The following is an 8811-nucleotide window of genomic DNA, read 5'->3' as shown; positions in this document are numbered from 1 at the left end:
GCATTTTGAGATAATCTTGGCACCAAATGGTTTATCCTGGGCCATAAAATGATTAACTTGAATCTTGAAGAAGGGCAGACCACCATACAAATAGTTTCATTTACATAGATTAGGGGAACAATATCCATACTGGTTTGTCAAGTAGGTTCTGGGCCAAGAGGCAGAACCGACTTGGAGACAGAGTTTGGGGTAAAGGCATAGTACATTACCATAGCTTAAGACAAACATTTCCATAAGAAAAAGGCATTGGTTATCTCTAGACTCGAGAATAGCTAACTGCAGGCGAAGCTGGGTGTCATTATGGCAACACAATATTTTAAGAGAAACCTCCCTTTAAATTTGTATAGAGAAGGAAAAAATATTGCTAGTTTGTTTCTTCCTGCCGCTTAAGAGAGAGAAAAATGTCTGACACTTGCAGGCTATTTCCTCTATTTGGAGACCCCTGGCCTTCCTGCCTGTTACCCTCTCACTAAGGGAAAAAAAAAAAAAAACTTCTGAGAAGTCCAATCCAGAGTAGCATCTTCTGGAGCTGATTTTCTTTTCCTTCTACAAGGTTCTACAGGATGTGATCTTTTTTTTTTTCTTTTAATTGTTTGAGATATTGAAAAGACTTGCAAAAATAATACAGAGAATTTTGCTTTTCACAAAAAATTTCTAAGTATTAATATTAATATTTCACCACATTTGCTCCTCTCTTGCTTTATATTTATATAAAATTACCCCTGGTGGCTCAGACAGTAAAGAATCTGCCTGCAATGTGGGAGACCTGGGTTCAATCCCTGGATTAGAAAGATCCGCTGGAGAAAGCATGGCAACCCACTCTAGTATTCTTGCCTGAAAAACCCCTATGGTCAGAGGCGCCTGGTGGGCTACAGCCCATGGGGTTACAAAGAGTCGGACAGGACTGAGAAACTAAGCACAGCACAGCGCCGATGGAGTGCTATTTCTTAAATTGTGGTTTTTTAGATTATGTAAGTGTTTTTAACTAAAACCACAACTCCTCCTAATTTAGACCAGTAATTGCATATACTTTTCCCCAAGGATCTTATTTAAAGCAAAGAAAAAACATCTTTACTTTTGCTTTGCTGTTCTGTTTGTTTTACTGGTAGATTTTTTTTTTTTCATAAGAACACTTTTTATTTGAGGCAAAGAAAAGTCTAGCTGAAAGGATTACTGTACCAAGCAATCAAAATCCCACTGTTAGAGGCACTATTCTGATTTTGTAAATTCAGTTTAGAAGAGTATTTGGGTTGCATGTTCCCCAGCTCCCCTGACAAGAAGGGCAAAGGAAAACTGAAGAGACTTCTATTAATCTACTGATTCTGTTCTTTGGACCTGACACCAAGCTGGCCCAGCCCTCACCCGTTTGTCTAGAAGTCGCTGATCCACCACTGAGGGACACGGGCCAAATTACGCAACACACAGGAAAAGAGGTGGGGGATGGCAGGTCATCTGGCCAAGGGCAGACACTCGCGGCTTCAAAACTCCTCGTGAAAGGGGTAATCCCCGTGGGAGGCACAGCTCACCAAGGCACAAGCCCTCCAGTCCCTGTTGTAGTTGAGCAAGGTGGTCATATCCTCCTTGTTCAGTTCAAAGTCAAAGACCTGGAAGTTCTCAGCAATGCGTTCAGGAGTCACCGACTTGGGGATCATGATCAGGTTCCTCTGCATGGGGAATCAGATCAGCAACTGGGCTGTGGTTTTATTGTGCTTGCCTGCAATCGCTCTGATCCTTGGGTCCTCCAGTATGGTAGGGTCCTCGGGCTTGGCCCAGGGCCTGTTGGGAGAGCCGAGAGGACTATAGGCAGTCACCACAATGCCTTTGGAGTTGCAGTACTGGATTAACTTCTGAATGAGGTATGGGTGGCACTCGATCTGGTTAAACGCTGGCTTGTATTTTAAGCCGGTTTGTTTAAGAATCTTCTCCACTTTGAGATGGTTGAAGGAGGGACTCCAATAACTCATCAGCCCTTCGTCCACTGGCTCTTCCATGGCCGTCCAGGTATCCATGAAATCTTTCTCACTGGGAATCACATTGATGTCCTCATCCAACAGGAAAAAGTCTTTCATAGGCTTGAAGCCCATGGGCCAGTGGATGAGGTAGAGGTCCAGGTAATTCAGCTTCAGGTCGCTGAGCGCCTTCTGGCAGGCTTCTTTCACCAGATCCTTGTTGTGCTTTGTGCACCACAGCTTGCTAACAATGAAGAGGTCCTCAGTTTCACAATCTTCTCCTGCAGCTTCGTGTGGAGGGCCAAACCCACCTCATTCTCATTCTGCTACATGTGGGCACAGTCAATGTGACAGTACCCAGAGTCAATCGCCACCTTCACAGCCTCTGTCACTTTGCCTGGAGGGGACTTCCAGGTGCCCAGCCCCAAGATGGGCATCTTGGCGCCGGTGTAGAGCACGATGTGGTTGGCCATGACTGCTGAGCTGCACTGACAGGGATCAGAGGACCGTGGTAGATATTTTTCTAGTCTACTTTTTTTCACTGAAGATATAATGACTTAAATATTACCAATGTATGGGAGGATTTCAATTCTGTTGCTTCTGAGACCTTTCCCCTTTTTCCAAGGGATTATCAATACCCACAGTTTTAGGGACCTGGTATCAGAATAGACGAACTGTACAAAAAACATCTTCATGACCCAGATAATCACGATGGTGTGATCACTGACCTAGAGCCAGACATCCTGGAATGTGAAGTCAAGTGGGCCTTAGAAAGCATCACTACGAACAAAGCTAGTGGAGGTGATGGAATTCCAGTTGAGCTATTCCAAATCCTGAAAGATGATGCTGTGAAAGTGCTGCACTCAATATGCCAGCAAATTTGGAAAACCCAGCAGTGGCCACAGGACTGGAAAAGGTCAGTTTTCATACCAATCCCAAAGAAAGGCAATGCCAAAGAATGCTCAAACTACCGCACAATTGCACTCATCTCACATGCTAGTAAAGTAATGCTCAAAATTCTCCAAGCCAGGCTTCAGCAATATGTGAACTGTGAACTTCCTGATGTTCAAGCTGGTTTTAGAAAAGGCAGAGGAACCAGAGATCAAATTGCCAACATTCACTGGATCATCAAAAAAGCAAGAGATTTCCAGAAAAACATCCATTTCTGCTTTATTGACTATGCCAAAGCCTTTGACTGTGTGGATCACAATAAACTGTGGAAAATTCTTCAAGAGATGGGAATACCAGAACACCTGACCTGCCTCTTGAGAAATCTGTATGCAGGTCAGGAAGCAACAGTTAGAACTGGACATGGAACAACAGACTGGTTCCAAATAGGAAAAGGAGTTTGTCAAGGCTGTATATTGTCACCCTGTTTATTTAACTTATATGCAGAGTACATCATGAGACGCTCTGGACTGGAAGAAGCACAAGCTGGAATCAAGATTGCTGGGAGAAATATCAATCACCTCAGATATGCAGATGACACCACCCTTATGGCAGAAAGTGAAGAGGAACTCAAAAGCCTCTTGATAAAAGTGAAAGTGGAGAGTGAAAAAGTTGGCTGAAAGCTCAACATTCAGAAAACGAAGATCATGGCATCCGGTCCCATCACTTCATGGGAAATAGATGGGGAAACAGTGGAAACAGTGTCAGACTTTATTTTCTTGGGCTCCTAAATCACTGCAGATGGTGACTGCAGCCATGAAATTAAGACACTTACTCCTTGGAAGGAAAGTTATGTCCAACCTAGACAGCATATTCAAAAGCAGAGACATTACTTTGCCAAGAAAGTTCCGGCTAGTCAAGGCTATGGTTTTTCCTGTGGTCATGTATGGATGTAAGAGTTGGACTGTGAAGAAGGCTGAGCGCCGAAGAATTGATGCTTTTGAACTGTGGTGTTGGAGAAGACTCTTGAGAGTCCCTTGGACTGCAAGGAGATCCAACCAGTCCATTCTGAAGGAGATCAGCCCTGGGATTTCTTTGGAAGGAATGATGCTAAAGCTGAAACTCCAGTCCTTTGGCCACCTCATGCGAAGAGTTGACTCATTGGAAAAGACTCTGATGCTGGGAGGGATTGGGGGCAGGAGGAGAAGGGGACGACAGAGGATGAGATGGCTGGATGGCATCACTGACTCGATGGACGTGAGTCTGAGTGAACTCCGGGAGTTGGTGATGGACAGGGAGGCCTGGTGTGCTGCGATTCATGGGGTCGCAAAGAGTCAGACACGACTGAGCGACTGATCTGATCTGATCTGATCAGCATATGTCTGTAAGATATGTGTCTATAGTTATATATTTATAGCTGTGGTTTAATTTTTTGTTCATCACTTTCATTTCAACTTATTTTTTTCACTTTTGCTTTATGCGGATTTTACCTCAACCTATTGAGAGATCTCTTATCCATTTAAATATATGTTTGTAAAAATGTATTCATCATTTCTAGATGTTTAATCATGCATCATTTTTCACAATATCAAAGCAGCCATGTTGCTAGAACAATTTTAAATAACAATTTTAAAGATAACATTTTCAATTGTTTACCTTGAATATAATATTCATTATTTTTTAATGAGTCTGGAAAATAAAAATTAGTCAGAACTTATCATACTTACAGTTATAGATTCCTCTCCCCAAAGCCCTGATGAAATCACTGTATATAAAATAATTAATTATATATATATTCCTCTTCATCAACTAACTTATTTCTGTAGACATTTTGAAGATAAAATGAAGAAAAAATCCTGTCTTGAGTGTGCAGATATTTTGTTGTTTTCCTAACATTCATTAAGTTGTATTTTTCAACATTTCTTGCGATAGCTTGCTACTTTTAGACAAAAAAATATAAGCAATAAATTTCTGAGCAATGTATTAAAGAAAATGAATGCTTACGTAACATTTGATACTGAGAACTGGAAAATGAGTTGATCAAAATCACACTGGTTAGCCTGGAAAGTGAGTTTTTAACAGAAAGCAAATTTGGCAGTGCCAACTCTGAACTATTCATTGCTTATGACATGATTTGACATTATAATCATTCACCTTATGCTCTTTGTACTAATTCTTCATATAAAGTAAGCAAACTTGTCTTTATAGTTTGGCTTCCCATTTGATTTCCTACAGAGATTATAAGTTGGTCAAGGAAACTATAAATCTTGTCTGCTTAGCAGTGATATTTCTTTCTGTATGTTGTTAAATTAGCATTCAGTTCTGCACTAGCTTCTGTGAGCTTGGCTGACCTGAGACTATCTGGGAAAGATTGAAAAGCTAAAAATGAAACCTGAAATATTATGAACACAAGGATTCTGGGATGCTATATACATTACCAATGAATCAGTTATCCCTTAAATAGTTTCTGTGTTTTAGTCACGTAGACAGTCATTTATTTCTGTCATTATTCATTCAATCATGCATTTATCCATGCACCCATCCATGCATCCCCCCATCCATTTAACTATTCACTGAACCAGCACTTATTAAATATCTATATATCTAGTTCTGTGCTACCCGGTAGTAATAAAGAGAAAATTATTTCCAGCAATCTTTCTTTAGAAGGGAGGCAGATAGGTGAAACAGAAACATAACCACATATTACAAACATAAAAATATAAAAATAGGTATTACTCAGTATGATCAAAAGAAAAAGTGAGTTTACCCTGGAGAACAAAAAAAAAGGAAACGAATATTTGTAACTCCTAATATCATCACTTTCTTTCAATTTCTCTGAAATTATGCCTTTAGTTATGAGAGGATATAAATTGATCCTGGATATATTTCTGACTATGTGTAAACATGTAAGTAAGTAAAAATTAAGTGAATAAAAATAAGCAAAATGTATGAAGTCACATCACAAGAGCCATCATTGGAAATATTTCCTCATTTAATAAGTGTATGCTGAACACCAATATGTACAATTATGTACAAGGAATATTTAATCACTGAATCATGTGACTAAAAATAATGCATCAATATCGAACTTGGCCTTTTATATTTTTAGAATATGTTCTGGATTATTATTTATTAGAATTTTAATTTTTCATGTTAAATTTTAAACTATTGGAAGAATCACCATTACAAATCTAAAGCTTTTTAGCTTCATGCTCTATTATGTCAATTTTTAAACTACAGTTTATTATGTAGATCAAGAAGAGCTTAAAAGTGTTTAGTAGTGCTTTTACCAATAAATGAAACATCTATGATTAACAACTGAGTATTAATCTTTGACATATATAAATGCCATGTAGATCTGTATATAATTTTATCTATATGTCCATAAAAAGAGGACTTATTTTTAGGAATATGAAGGAACAGTATTCATTTTTTTAAGAGACAAAATTTTGTGCTCAGTGATTAGGAGATAAAAAAGAACCTAGAAATTTAACTGGGCACATTGGTCATGAGCCAATACTGGATTTCCATAAATTATGGGATCTAAAACTCCTGATCTGACATTTATAAGATTAATTTACAACATTTATTTTAATTGTCTCATTACAAAATTTGACTGTCTTTGTAAATTTTTGGACTTGGATTAAGAATTTTAGACATTTATTTATATTTAAGATTACTGAGAAAATATATGATGAATTTTCTAATACAATACAAAATATTATTCTCTAGTGTTGTAATTTGTATTCTAATGGTGGATAGTTAAGAACAGTATTTATCTGTTGTATACAGGTTGTATTAACCGGTTATATCAACTACAAATTGGCCCTCGCCATTGCACTTGTCATCTACCACAAGGATTAAATCATGTGCTGCTGCAGCTGCTGATTTTCAACACCCTCTGAGAGCAATTCAAGGTTGAGAACAGAAATGAGGCAGCCTGTGCTGGGGGTGGGGGTGCTGTAGGGGAGGAAACTGGAAAAACAAGTCTTCAGATAGTTAAATATTTTCAGGAGCCAATTTTATGAGTTCAATTCTTATATCTCTTTGTATCTAGAAAAGCACTAAAATCCTTCATAGTGATGACTGCTCCTCATGACAAGCAGAAAACTGCAAAAAATATGGGATTGATTACATGTACTACCCCCTTCCACAAAATAACATATATTCTTACCTTCCCCTCTACCTCTTTGGAGCAGTTTCTCAGGGCTATCTGAGGTGCTGTCTCTTGGGCTATAGTTCTCATTTTGCACCCAATAAAAGTTAACTCACAACTCTCACATTGTGTATTTTTAAAGTCAACACTTGTTTAAATTACTAAACTGACAACACAAATAACTGCATATATTCTCAAACTCATTTATTAAATTAGAACAAAATTATCACATTTTAAGTATGCTCATTGAAAATATCACAAAGTTCAAGGATTTAAATTTCACTCACATTTTCTGAACATTTCTTGAGGTAAAAGACATAGTGTTAGGTAATGTAAATAACATACAACTGGTTTCATAAAGAATCAAATATGGTAACTGTGATAAATGCAGAATAGAGATATGAGGCAAAAGGCTGGTAAAGAGGAGGGAACGATTGAGGGTTCTCGACACAGACAGTCTTTTAGAATAATTCTTGCTTGAACTGGGCTTTTGATTACAAATAGATGTTTTTTTTCAGGTAAATGAGGGCGGTGTAAAAAGGTATTGAGAATAGAGGAAAATAGAATAGCACATTCAAGAAACTATTCAGTATCCTAGAATGCAAGATGCAGATTTTCAGCAGGATGAATCTGCAATGTGGATGTGATCAGATTCTATAGGATCTTGTGACTCAAGCTAGGATCTTTATCACTTGGATAATGGCAAGCCACTGAGACTCAGAAAAGGTTAGAAACTGAGGTGAAAACAAACACACATACCCCTCCCATATATTAGTTTTCACCTTAGCAAATATGCTATTTACTTTATATTTTCAAAAGAAAAAGAGAACAACTGAATCTTCTGAAACTCATACAAATTTTAGGGGTTTTTTTGTTGTTAAAATTTTTTTAATTTAATTTTTATTGGAGTACAGTTACTCTACAATGTTGTGTTATTTTCTTCTATATGGCAAAATAAATCAGCTTTGGAAAGGAACATAGGAGTTTGCAAGGTCAATCTCTACTCTTGGCAGATAAAGACTAAGCTTCTTAGAAGCTAAATGAAGTTCTTAAGCTCTTACCAAGGACCAGATGCAGAACTGGACTAGACCACAGGTCTCCTACTCATTGTCCAGAATTATTTGGAGATTCAATATTATTGTGACTTTGCGAGATAATTGCAGTATATTGATGCCTGGTACTGTTTAATGCCAGTACCATCATTCACCTATTATACAATAGCTCTTGTATTTTGCTTTCATTAATCCAGGCTTTTAAGGTTCCTTGCCTTTCAGATTAATCTTTGGATATGCACTGTTAGTAGGAGTAGCATTTGGTTTTCATGTGGCTTCTTTTAATCTTTGTATGATTGAAAACAAAATGAATGTTTCTTCTGACTATCTGTGCCCTAATCTCAGCATGGAAGTCCAAATACAGAATATGATGCATTGGCAGAGACCCAAGATGGAAGCAGAAGGAGGTGCCAAAGGTCTGATGATAGGAGTCAAGGTTTTTGGCTTGTCTATGAAGGAAAATTAACACATGGGCTTTAAATGAAAAATATCCCATCTTCATGCAAAATGCAGCAACATTAATTACAAGAGTAAAGTCTATTCATACCTTACTTCAGAAGAAGGTGGGTTATTTTTCATTCTGGATGCACTGATTGTTATTCAATAACCTTGCTGGATTTTGCCCTTAACTGCTTTTATCAACTATGAGACTTGCTCAGAAAATAAGTTTATAAGGTTAATTACCAGCACATTATGCAGAATGCAGAAAATTTGATGGTGGCTTTATATTCTGCTGGCATGTGAGGGAACATTTCAAAGGGCTCAG

General features: G+C 38.0%; 1 pseudogene; it reads right to left on the bottom strand.

Moving 5' to 3' along the window:
• Nucleotides 1-1478: 1478 nt before the first annotated feature.
• LOC109576606 (aldo-keto reductase family 1 member B1-like) lies at nucleotides 1479-2423 on the bottom strand (annotated as a pseudogene).
• Between the last annotated feature and the right edge of the window lie 6388 nt (nucleotides 2424-8811).

This window comes from Bos indicus, chromosome 2 (genome assembly GCF_029378745.1).
Source record: "Bos indicus isolate NIAB-ARS_2022 breed Sahiwal x Tharparkar chromosome 2, NIAB-ARS_B.indTharparkar_mat_pri_1.0, whole genome shotgun sequence".
Lineage (NCBI taxonomy): Eukaryota > Metazoa > Chordata > Mammalia > Artiodactyla > Bovidae > Bos > Bos indicus.
Note: the sequence above shows the minus strand (reverse complement) of the source record. Positions and strands in the feature narration are given on the sequence as shown.